Source organism: Ictidomys tridecemlineatus, chromosome 3, assembly GCF_052094955.1.
Source record: "Ictidomys tridecemlineatus isolate mIctTri1 chromosome 3, mIctTri1.hap1, whole genome shotgun sequence".
Lineage (NCBI taxonomy): Eukaryota > Metazoa > Chordata > Mammalia > Rodentia > Sciuridae > Ictidomys > Ictidomys tridecemlineatus.
In genome coordinates, this window is record NC_135479.1 from 54,921,235 (window position 1) to 54,934,437 (window position 13,203).

The 13,203-nt window shown below is 41.7% G+C and overlaps 1 long non-coding RNA gene across 1 annotated transcript; it reads right to left on the bottom strand.

Annotated features, from left to right (window-relative positions):
• Positions 1 to 1,129: 1,129 nt before the first annotated feature.
• On the bottom strand, positions 1,130 to 9,021 carry LOC144375813 (uncharacterized). The gene is made up of 3 exons (XR_013435680.1): positions 8,713 to 9,021; positions 4,109 to 4,305; positions 1,130 to 3,039 (listed from the first exon to the last, which is right to left on the bottom strand). It is a non-coding gene; the product is annotated as an uncharacterized LOC144375813 (long non-coding RNA).
• Positions 9,022 to 13,203: the final 4,182 nt, after the last annotated feature.

The window sequence follows — 13,203 nt, forward strand, 5'->3', positions numbered from 1 at the left end:
GGGGGACTTTATTTGGCTCCGCCCATGCCAGCCAATCGACCTCAAGAGCAGGAGGAGTGGGGGAGGTTGAGAGGCTTGTGGGAAGCCTGGTGGCAGTTAGGCTCTGAGGGTTTTTCCTGAGGAGCTGTGTGGTGTGTGTGTTCTAAAAATAAAGTTCGTTTCTTTTGACAAGTGGCTCCTGAATTGTGCCCAGCCAGACTGTGGCACTCCATGAAGTAAGAAACAGGATCATCAGCAAATAGTAAGATGGGGGAGATTAGTTAGAGAAGAGAGGGAAATGAAATAGCTACCTAAGAAAATGGGGAGAATGGATGAACTAGGGAAACCTGGTACAGTCAGCAATACATGCTATGGGGAGGCTAGTGGATAATAAATTTAAAATAAAAATGATCAGTATGGCTGTGTGCTTGACTCCAACCACACCCAGCTCCATAGTCTCCAGCGCATCGTGGAGGTGGAGGGGAAGAGGAAGTGGAGGAACCAAGAAAGAGATAAAGGAAAGAAGAGTTAGGGAGCTGAGTGATTTTTATGGCATTATGGCAAACCGTGCATTTAAACAGAGTGGGGATTACTCTGGGAACTGGAGAGGGTAAGGGATGAGGAAAATAAGTGAGGTCGGTGGATTTATTGATAGTCTCCGGTAGAGAAAGGATTTTTGAGTTGGGTTCAGTTTGGAAAGATGAGAGGCAGTGATTGTTGAGTTGGACTAAAGAAAATTAGTTTAGAGGTATCCTACCTTATACCCATCAGATTGACAAAATCTAGACTCTCCATGTGCTATTGTAATTTATAATGATAGTCTATTTATTTATTATAGATTTTAATATCTGTCCGTCTTTGAATCCTTGTTCATAGAAAGAACTCTTTAAACCCTTAAAATTTCCTAAGTGATAAAACGTATGAAGGTAAAAGTAGTGTCTTTTGTTAATCATAACAAGCTCCTTTCAACCACCCTGAGTTCCTAGCTCTTAGAAAGCTCCTAAGCCTGGGTGTTGTGGTGTACACCTGTAATCCCAGCAGCTTGGAAGGCTGAGGCAGGAGGATAACATGTTCAAAGTCAGCCTCAGTAACATAGTGAGGCCCTAAGCAATTTAGCAAGACACTGTCTCAAAATAAAAAGGGCTGGGGAAGTGGCTCAGTGGTTAATTGCCCCTGAGTTCAATCCCTGGTGTACGAAAGATAGGGGTCGGGGGAGAGAAAGCTCCTAAAGATAGGAGCTGGTTGCCCCACCAACTGTGAGATCTGAGGGTTGGAATTTTAGCCTAACTTCCTGGCCTCCAAGGAAGGGAAAGGAGCTAGAGATTGAGTTGACTATCAATGGCCAATGATTCTGTCAATCATGCATATGTAATGAAGCTTTATAACAACCCCAAATTATGGGGTCCAGGGAGCTTCTGGGTTGGGGAACACATGGATGTTCTAAAAGGGTGATGTGCCCAGAGAGGGCTTGGGTTGCCTGTGCCCCTGTATCTTTCCTCTGCATCTCTTGCATTGGCTGTACCCGAGATATATCCCTGGCACTGTGCAGGTAATTAGTAACAATAGAATCAGAAGAGGGGTTTATGGGAATCTCCTATTTATCATCAGTTGATCAGAAACACAGGTAATAGCCTTAACTGATGACTGACGTCTGAGGTGGGGAGATGGGGCAGTCTTGTGAAACTGAGCCCTTCACCTGTGGCCTCCGTGCTAACTTCAGTTAGTGTCAAAATTGAACTGAGTTGTGACCAGAAATGAGGTGTTGAAGTATCGATGGGAGTACAGGAAGAAAAGCATCTTGTTCTATTCTCACCCAGATAATGGATAAATAGGAATCCTTCATGTTCTGCTGGTAGAAATGCAGTCATTCTTCAAGGCAAACTGGCAGAACTCAACGGATTTAAGAAAACTTATCTCTCAGGATCTATTACCCTGTCCATAGTCAGGAGAAACTCCGTGGAGCTCATAGAGAAATGGGCAAGGCAGTGTTCACCGTAAGATTATTTATGGGAGCACGAAGTTGAATACAACCCAGATGCTCTTTACTGTACATATACACGTAATAAGAAAACACATATACACACATAGGCAGAGATGTATATATGCATGTAAATTCTTAAGAAAGTTGTCCAGGAAAGGAAACTTATTTTTAGTTTAGTTTCTTTCTTTTGTAGAAAGAAACTGGGGGTAAAGGGAGAAAGACAAATTTATTTCCCATTCATTTTGGTAGCAATTAGCTTTTTTTTTTTTTTAAAAAAAACAATGTACATGCAATAATTTCTTATTATTTTAAGGTTAACAGTGTTATCTGGGTGGTTGGCTAAAGAACCATTTATATATTCTTCATATTTTTCAGGTTAAAAAACAAAACACAAACCTTACAAATATGACTTTCAAATGTTGGCTGAACACCTACTCTACACAAAGTGATAATCCAAAGCTGATCTTGCAAAGATAGACAACTTCTGCTCTGAAGGAGTCCCCACTGAGGTGGGAGATACATGGATTTGCACAAATTATTGCAAAATACTATGGAGCAGTTAGTGGAAAGACATTGGGGGTGGTCTGGGAGCACCAAAGTACCAGATTGTTCCAAGACCCAATTTTATAGTTCAGAAATGAGAAACATTTCTGGAGGCAGGTGGTCAGATGAGAGGTGGGAGGGTGTGCTCTGGGGAAGAAGGGACACATTGAATGACTGGACTCTGAACTTTGCTTTCTCATTTATAAAAAATGTGACTAAACACTTATCTCACAGGTTGTGCAAAGATTAAATAAATCATATCTATAAAAAGCCCGGCTCAGAGTGGCATTCAAATCGGAGTGCTTTTTTTTCTTCCTCTGACTCATACCAGAAGCCAGGAAATTGCACCAGGTAGGTGTTTCCATTTTTTCCAGGTTTGAAAAACAACAACGGAAAAAAAACCCCAGAGGTAAATCTTGCCCAACATGATTGGCTCACAACAGGCAGAGCCGGGGGGAAAGCGCAGGTCTGAGGCGTAGGTGGATGCTCCTTGCTTAGTACCCATAAGGTAGGGATGCTTAAACATGTCCAGTTTCCTGTGGACAAGAAGAGAGGGTAAGGAGGGCAGGTGCGTCATTTGTTTCAAAGCACAGACTGTTATGCTTGAAGACATGCCAGGCTCCAAGTCTACAAAGAACTGTTCCCCACAGTGACCCAGGAACCTGAGGCCCTTACCTATCTCTCATCCCTCCTACCCTTATCCTCAGAATCCACCAGCCCACGGTGAGCAAAGGCTTCTGATACGTGCAAGACCATCTATTTATGAATAGTGTTATCTCACTGTCATCACAATGTTCATAACACCAAGGGCGTTCAAATACTTCATATGCTTTAATGAGTCAACCTTTTATGGTGGGTTGCACTTGAGAAAGAAGAAGAGGGCCCTTAGATGCTCAGTTTGTAATAGAGATGAGGGGAAATGTCCTTTTCTCCATTTTTAAATACTTGTCCACGCCAAGTAGGAGATGTTGGGGGGAGGGCGGGGGGGGGGGGACTTCCACAGCCAAACACTGCTCATCCTGTTCTTAAATTCTCAAGGCATTCTGAAGGTGGAAGTCCATGAAATCATTAGCACTGCATTTCTGAAGGGCAGCTTCAGACAAACCTCACCAAGGAGGCAGCTGGGTATCTCGCACAAGCTAAATTGACAAAAGGAACTCTTTAGTCACTTCTTGCTAATCATCTCAATTGCAGATGACCCTGCAGAAGGGTGTCCCAAAGAATGCTAGTCTAATGTTGTCCTGCTCTGTGTAAGAAGGTTGGGTTAAATTTTAGTTAGGCCCATTCTTAAAAGACTGTCCTTTTTATTTAAAACTGAATAAATACAGCAATTACTTCGGCTCTCTGTAGTTCTTTAAGCTTGCAGATCCCTTAGCTCCTAGTCTGTGCTGCCCTAGGTCTTCATCCAGTAGAGTGCACAGGGATTCATCTTCCACTACTAGGCTCTGCCTTAAAGAACTTAAAGAACACAGAAATATTCCGCAGTCTGTACCTATTTTTTAAACAAAAATGGAGACAATCTTTTTGTTTAATAATAGGCACAGCTAAAACTTAACTCTAATTTTTTCTACAGAGCAACAAACAGGGTACCAACTCTCTAAGTACCTTAACAAGTTGAAGAAAAGCTGTGCAACATGTTTTCTAAACTGTATCTTCCCAGTGTTCCTTAGTGTGGGAGGTCTTTGATCCTTTGAGCCCCGTTGATTCCTGAATCAGACAGTAGCACATTCCTTCTGTTGCAGATAGAATTTGCTGTAAATCGGAGGCTAGCTTCTTAATGTCCTTTAGGAGACCAGCGCTACCTATATGCACATTAGAATGAGAAAATATCGATTATGCGGTATATTGCCACCACTTATTATTTTACTATGTGCAAGAAACTTTTATAATTGCTATATAAGCATTAGCATATTGAATTCTCTTTTAAAGCCACTTTGGAATAAATGTCATTGTTATTCTCATTTTGCATATGAGGAAATTAAGGCTTTATAAGCAATTCCTCCATCGGACCAACATGGGTGTATATTAGCTATTTATTGTTTCATGACAAATTACCCCACAATGTACAGCCCTTACAACAATAATATGTATTCATCATCTTGCACACTTTCCAGATCAGGAGTTCAGGAATTGCTTTATTGGGTCTTTTGAGATCAGGATCCTTCTTGAAGTTACATTCACGATGTCATCTGGGACTACATCATCTGGAGGTTTGACAGGGGCTGGAGGATCCTGCTGCCAAGGTGGTGCATGTTTCTGGGAGGAGGCTGCAGTTTCTCACCACATGGGCATCTCCAAGGAGATAGAATAATATTTTTGCAACATTGCAGTTGATTTTTTTTTTCTCAGAATGAGTAATCCAAGGAAGAGAACAAGACAGAAACCTTAGTATCTTTATAACCTAGCCCTAGAACTCATACATTAGCAATTTCACTATCTTCTACTGGGCACAAAGAAGTGTCATGATCCAGTGGGGGACATTTCTACACAAGGGCAATGCTACCAGGAGGAGGCAATTACTGGGGGACACCTCAGAGACTGGCTGAGTTTGGATTTCAGTTTGCATCTACTCTCTGCTGAACCATATTCCTGACCTCTCTACGTAAGAAATTGCCTCCCTAATAAAAATCCTCTCTGAAGTGTTCAAGATATTTGGATAGACATGAAAGAATAAATAATGACAAAACCAGAAAAATAGGTACCGAGTGCTTCCCATGTCCCAGGCACGGTACTAAGTGATTGGCAATATTCTCTCATCATACCCAGTGATGAGGCTCAGAGAAGTTAAGTGATTTGCCCAGAATCTCAGAGGTAGAATCAAAATAATATTTCTGAATAGGAAGCCTGTGCGAGATGAGTAAGTGAGCACCAATGGAGACCACTTCTGTGAAGGGGAAAGAAAAAAACCAGGATGCTTCACACAATAGATGTCACCACTCAGTTGGAATGCCATTGAACTAAGAGTAGGCGCAAGACCTAAGAAAGAGGTAAGGTGGAAGAGATCCCAGGGCATGAGTTACATACTGGAGTTGGGCAAATATCACAGTGACCTTAGGATCTCGTTCTGTTCAGCTGAATGGATTCATTTTTTTTCAGAGACAAAAATCATCTGGCTTTCTTAATGACAAGGAGATAAAAGAGAAAGAGATACAGAAAACTTGGTTTCTTAAACATCCCTCCAGACCACATAAATACATCGAGTAAACAGGAAATTTCTTAAAACCAGATGCATAGTTACATGACATCCAGTTCTATTTTCTCACCATCCTGCATGGTGGAATTAATCCACGGCGATACAAATCCACCTCATGAACTGATCATGAACTATCAAGTACAGTATCAGGGGATGGTACATATTCTAGAGAAACTCTGATTTATTTGTAGAGAAAAGACTTACTCAGGAATCTTCTGCAGGCCACAGTGAGTTTTTGAGAGGCCAAATGTTGTTCGTAAACAGTAAGCTTAGAGGGGAGACAGAAGAATGTTGTCTATGGAGGCAAAAATAGGAGGGGGGAAACAAATGGGTATAACAGAAGAGATTCGACTCCTGCTTTCGTGATGGTCAAGTTTGGATTGGGGTCTCTTTATGTATTTATTTAGGTTTCTACACAAGCAAACCCTGAGACAAAAACTTGGTTCAAGTTTCTTATTTTCAAGTCCAGGACACAATAATAGTGCAAGGAAGAGTATGCGAGAGAAAGATACGAGATGAGTCAAGAAAAGATGGCTTATTATGACTGCCGCTGTAGGGAGCTCAGCCCTTCAGGGATCTTGGAGAAGCATACAGAATGCTTCCTAGATTTTTTTCTTCTGAAGAATCGGAACCTGAGGCATTAGTTCACTAGCTAAGAGAACCCATTTATTGAGAGTGAACCCCAGAGGCACTACATTCCAGTCTTTCCTGGCTGTACCAAAGTGGACATTTGTGGTTTGGAAGAAAGGCCTAAGGGGAAAAAAATAATGCTATAACATGTCCTTGAGATGGGGACACTAGCTTTGAGTTTGGAATTGCCCACCACAGCTATGGCTAATATTAGAGGCAGGTGAAGGAGATGTGGTAGGAAAAAAAAAAAACATATGCTATAATCAATAAAGTACAAATGACTTCCTCTTGTACCCTCAACTTAATTGTCATTGGCCAGAAATATGTAAGGTGGAAGGGAACCTGGGGAATTGAGTGGTTTGGGTGGGGTCAGTTTGTGAGTAAGAGAAAATTTGCCAAGGGCCATAATGAATAAAAAGAGAGTACACTCAGTAAGGAAGACTGGGAATGGATATTGGATGGGCAACTGGCATGATTTACTCAACATTGTGTCTAAGAGTTCTAGGTGGAGCTGACCCCCACCCCCTGAACATCCATAAATCACGCAGTGTGGGGCATGGAGTTGATAAGGAGCCATCAACCAAAACTTTCTACCATGAACTTGTCACCATTGCACTTCAGTGATTCCTACACCCAGATGTCCCATGCAGTGTGTAGAAGAGGCAGTCAGAAAATCTGACATTTGAGCGGCTGCCATTGACCCTCTTCCATAAATTGTAGCTGTTTAAGGCAATCCTGGAGAAGAGCACAGGGTAAAGGATTAGCCACCATGCTGATAAGCAGGGAAAGGGGATTGGGTAAGAGTAGAGCTGTTGCCACTCAAGTTTAGGGCTTGACTGACATGTGGCAATACTGTCAGGGGCCAGAGAATCCCCTAGAAGGTGAGAGTCAATAAGAATTGTCTTGAAACCAGTAAAACCAGACAGAACTTCTTTCCTTTGCTTCCTACTCTCTGCCTGGTTCTTCTCTGAGAAGGAATCAGCAAGACTCTTGCCACTCAATTTATCCTTTCCAAAAATCTCCAACTTAGAAAAAGGGCATAGAATGGGACATTCTGTCCTGTCTCAGATCCCTCTCCTCCTGTCCTGGTCTCTCTGTGGGGGAAACAATTACATAGAGGCTGTTACTGCCGGTATCCATGGAAACCAAATAAGTGACATACAGTCTGAAAGTCATAAACTTAATGAAACTATAGTTTTTATTGCACTTCACCCTCGTCCCTGATTAAATCAGATCTGCATAATGTGAAGATATTAAATTTCCATGTTTCTCATTTTATCTCCCCTGCCAATAGGAAGGCTCTGTTGTGAGGAATCCCTGCCAGTGGGCTGGGAACATCATTTCTCTAGATTTTGCTGAAAAATGACTTTTAATAATTGGTGCTGGCTGGGCCACAAAACAAAGCAGACTTCTGAGAAACAGTTGGATTCTGGCTCCGTGGAGATACAGCTGCTTTCCTCTGGCAGGTGGAGATTTTATGGAGGTCTAGGGGAGCCATGGAAAAGCAAAGAGATGTCAAAGGGACACAGAGCAGCAGAGAGACACAATTGATTCAGGAAATGGTAACCAAGCCCTGCATCTGGGCCAGGCCATGGGACACCGAGGGATTCAGAAATGAAAAGGATAAAGCACCTCCGTGCAAGGGGCTCACAGTCTAAAGAGGTCACATGGACTACTTCTCCTATGTAGCCCACTTCTAAAACAACCCAAAGGAATGGGGCTGGTTATGGGATTTTTGCTGGCTAGTCAACCACTATGTGATGGCATTTCAGATTCTCTGCTAGATTCTCCAGGGATTTCCAGATCAATGATATCGATGCTTGAATTTTATAAGAGCTTTCATTTTAGCAGAGAGGTGAGGTGATGATAGGGACAAAGTGCCATAATATTTTCAGGAAGGAGCAGTTTCTCATAGCAGGAATCTTTAAGGAGGTAGCACGAGGCACTGCCTTTAGCCGGTGCTTTACATATGTCAGGGATCCTGCAAAATGTTTTCACTGGAAGGAGATTTTTGTCTTCTTGTATTTTTATGTCACTTCATTTCAGGAAAAAAAAGATACATGCATATATGCAAATATCAGTAAATCCCATTAATTGGTTCAATGAATATGTGTTAATAATTAAAATTTTTAAAAAATAGGAAAGAGGGTATAATAAAGCAGTGGTTCTCAGCTGGGGATGATTTTGAACCCCAACCCCGTACCCAGAAGACATCTGATGATGACATTTTTGGTGGTCACAACTAGGGAAGGTGCTACTGGAATGTAGTGGGTAGAGGCCAGGGTGCTGCTACTTATCCGATCATGTGCAAAATAGACCTCCCCAAAATGTCAATAGCGAGGAGGTCCAAGAGACCCTGGTGCATGGGACATAATGTGCTACTAACCTGATGCTGATGTCCGCAGAGAGCAGAGAGAGGCAGATCAGCAGATTCTTAAGTGAAGTCCTGGCCCTGTTGAGGTCAGGTGGTCAGGGCTGTCAGGTGAGGGGATGAATTCTCAGGGCCAAGGTGTGTCATACACAGGGAGGCTGGAGCAGGACGCGGCTGTGTGCAGAGCTGGAGGGGAGTTACACCCAGGTTTTACGTTAGGGATGTTCATTTTACTTCCTTGACTAAGCTCCGGTGTCAGGAGCCCCCGAGACCCTTTTATGTGGGTATGTACCACTCCTTTTCTCTCCTTCTGCTCTCCCTGGATTATTTTTCCTGACCCTAGGCTTTTCTAAAGCTTAAGCGTCAGGCTGGTCATGTTCAAGGTCAAGGTTAACAGGGTAAGATAAGGAGAAGGGATTTGATTTCAAGGCCTCATTCCTCCCATTTTAAGACTTCTTAGTCAAGTAGAAACTGCTATTTCACTTTATAAAGTGAATGTTTTTAAAAAGGTTAAAAGAAAGAAAGAAAAGACTTGCCATGAAAGTACTTAAAATTCCTGGATTTGGTTCCTTGGTTTTAACTTTCAACAAGTATTTGAAACAGTTACCACCATTTAATGGATGAAGAAGTTATGACCCAAATACATTAAAGAATTCTTCCAGGGTGACACACAGCCAGGAAACTATTATCTTGGCATCCTGTCACATAAACGTGCCAAAGACAGTCTTTCTAAATTAACCCCTATATTGCTTTTTTTCTTCCTTTCTAAAAAGCTGATGCTTAACTCATATTTTCACATATACAATTGTTTTGGAAATCACCCAAAGAAGCAGATTTGTAGCCACCATGAACCTGCCTCCTTTATATACCCCTGGAAACCTCACACTCATTGCTGACGATAGAGAAGCCCTCAGAACATAAAGACCCCAAGCTGCAGAGACCCTCGACCTTCTGCTCTCTGGCCCAGAGACTTCCCACAATGCTGCGGAGTCTTCTCTCGGATTCCTGGGACTTCTCTTGATCTCCTCTTTTTCTGGAGGGTGAGTCTATCCTGTCCCACCGAGGAGCCTCTGCACAGTCTCCTGCTCTTCGGGGGGCTTCTCTCACTCAGCCTGTCCAAGCACGGCCAATACGACTTGCCTCCACCTGTGTGTTATTGCCTTGTGGTTGTATCTTTTCCCTTGAACTTCCCCCAATCCCTCCAACCCCTTCCATGTTCCCAATCAGATCTCCAGGCTCTGTGTTCCCCCTGCCTCACAACTTGTACCTTGCTTTTGGACTTTTTTCAACAAATGGGATTATTGAAAAGATAGAGCATCCAGACAGTGTTCTCAGAGAAGTGCCAGGAGTTGACCTGAAACTTAGTACACATGGCTCAGTGTCCCAAACCTGGGGAAAGCCTGAACTATCTGGAAAGAACATAAAATTCTTATAGAAACACATTATTTTTTTAAAAAATGATCATTATTTTTGATTGACATGTAATGTTTGTACACATTTGAGTCACATTATTATTTCAGGCTGAGCATCCCTGATCCAAAGAACCAAAATCTAAAATGCTTCAAAATCGGAAATTTTTGTTTTGGTTTTGGTAATGGGGATTGAACCTAGGGATGCTTAACCACTGAGCCACAACATCCCCAGGCCTGTTTTAGTTTTTATTTTAAGACAGGATCTCATTAAGTTACTTAGGGCCTTGCTAAGTGGCTGAAGCTGACTTTGAACTTGTGATCCTCCTATATACCTCAGGAGTTGCTGGGATCATAGGTGTGTGCCACCACACCTAGCTCAGAAACTTTTTGAGCACTCATACAATGCTTAACAAGAGAGAAACAGTGGGATGAAATTGATGAGACTATATTATGTACATACATGAATATGTAACAGTGAATTTCATATATATATATATATATATCACTAATTAAAAAAAATATATAAATAAATAGAAGGAAGACCAATTGAGTTGAGGAAGGGGAACAGGAAAAGGGAGGAGTGGGGACCAAATTAGAGTAAATTATATTCCATGCTCATATGATGATATCAAAATGAACCCCCATATTATATTTAACTGCAATACACTAACACAAAAAGTTTTAGATTTAGGAGTATTTTGGATTTTAGATTTTCAGGTGAGAGATACTCAACCAGCAAAACCTGTGCAAATATTTAAATATTTGGAGAACTTTGAAATCCAAAATACTCCCCATCCTAAGCATTTCAAATAAGGGGTACTCAACCTCTCATACTGTTATTCTACAGTTTCCACATCCATCCTCTGAAAGAGACAGGGTCAAGAGCGAGAACCCTAGAGACTTGCTAAGAATCATCACATTATTAATAACTTCCAATCACTGAGCGCTCATCCTGTGCCAAGCACGTACTATGCCATCTCAGTCTCACTGAGTTCTACAGAATCATTCAGGAGCAACACAAAGTTTTACAGTTCGCAGGCCATAGCAGCCTGAGATGGCTGTGGTAGCAGATAGGGACTCCTCTTCCTCTTTACTCCCTCACTTAAATTTCCTGAGAAACAGCACAAGCCACTCACTGTGGAAATGCACAAGGGCCACTCCCGACTCAAGTTCCTGTCCAAGTTCACGAGCTGCCTCCCGCCTGATTGCTGAGTTGCTTCTGTCCTTTATGGGACCAACATGGTCACTCTTCTGACTGAATGGAGTCCCTATGAGATGAGAAAGCAACACCATTTAGCAGACACACAACACAGGTAGGTAAACCCCACGTGGATCCTGACGTTATGTGGACGGAGTGTTCAGGAAAGCTGTTATTTTCCAAATTTCAGCTCTAGCATGTCTATTCATTATGTCTTTCTAACAAATTTCTGTATTCAGAAAGCTCCGCATAAAAAGCAGTGGTTATAAATATTTCATGTGATGGTTGCCTCAGGCCACAACTCTTTGGGTAAATTGATGAAACTATATTATATACATATATGAATCTCACTTACACTGTAGAAATCACTTCCCAAGTCAGAGCCAGTTAGAAGAAGCTCAACCACCATGGCCCTCTTTACAATCATAGGCAATTTGAACCAAAGTCAACCCCAGACTAGGTGGGGGGAGGCAGATCAGCCAGAGGAGGTATAGAAGTCCAAGGTATGCATGGATGTATGTCCCCCTGCAAGGTTTCTCCTTTCCTCGTAGCCATCATGCTACTCAGTAAATTGGAAGCCAGTGAAGCCCGTGACTGTATCCTGTATGACATTTCTAGAAAAGCGCTTGGAAAATGAATTGGGTCTTGTGAGATAATTGGGTACGTGATTTGCTTGGGTTTGCAAGATCAGGCCTTCAGAATTGTGTTCTTGACTTCTGGTAAGGTATCATGAGGACCTGCCAAAAGACAAATAGTAGAAATCATGATTGTAGCTAGGTGCTTATTAAATGTCAGGCCTTTTTCTAAGTGTTTTACTTAGGGAAAAAAAAAGTGTATTACTAACCTTTGAAAACTTCACAAGAGGGCTGGAAAGTAAGGCTTACTATTATCCCTAGGTTACATTGTAGATGTAAGAAAACCAAGACCAGAGTTTAGCCATCTGCTTATAGGTCTTGAGGCACAGAGTGGGAAGCAGGTCCTTGGTTTCAGAGTGCATAGTCCTTATCCCATGCATCCTCTAGTTAGGACCTGGTGGGACATTGCTCTGACTTTTAACAGGTTGGTGGACCAATAAAAAATATAGAATATGATCTGAGTTGGTTTATTTTCAAAACACAATCTCAAATGTAATGAAAATAATATGCAAAGCATTAGCCAACCTTGACTTTTTAAAAACATATTGGGAAAAACAAAACCCAGGAAGATTTAAAACTACAAAGTGATTTAAATACAAAAATGAAGGTATTAACTTAAGACCTTTCTTGCTAATTTTTAAGTGTCATTTTTCTTGGCCGATGCCATTTTGGGTTTTCCCACCATGGTTTTTAGCTAACCGGTTTAAGCCCCATTTAGAAGACAGAATTTTTGAGGCATCTGGAGTTCTGTAGTTTGGCTGTGACATTTCATGTCTCACAAGAAGCATTGGGATCAGTCCACAAATAATGTTTACTAAAGATTCCATGTCTCTTGGTTAAAATCATTTGGAGTACTAGTTAAAACTGTGGATTCCAGATCATATTCCAGGTCTAACAAATCAGAATCTTTTAAGAAAGGGAAAAGTGAACCCAAGGGTTCTTAGTCATAATCACTCCTCAAGATTCTGACTCCATTGCCCTGATATTGGGTGATAATAGTGAGCTTCCAGGGTTGGTTTAACATCTCAGTATCAGTGATTGCTTCTACCTGGGTAGAAGCTTTGCTGCCAGCATATGCCTGTCACACTTTTTTTTTTTTAAGTTCCTGGAAGAATTTATATGTCTGAGATACAAAAAAATCACTTGCTGCCTTAGACCTTGGCAAAATAATCATAAGTCAGTATCTCAAGTAAAACGTCTTTGGTGACACAGGAGATAGTTTAGTGATAGAACATAGAAGGAAATGAGTCTGAAGGCCAGG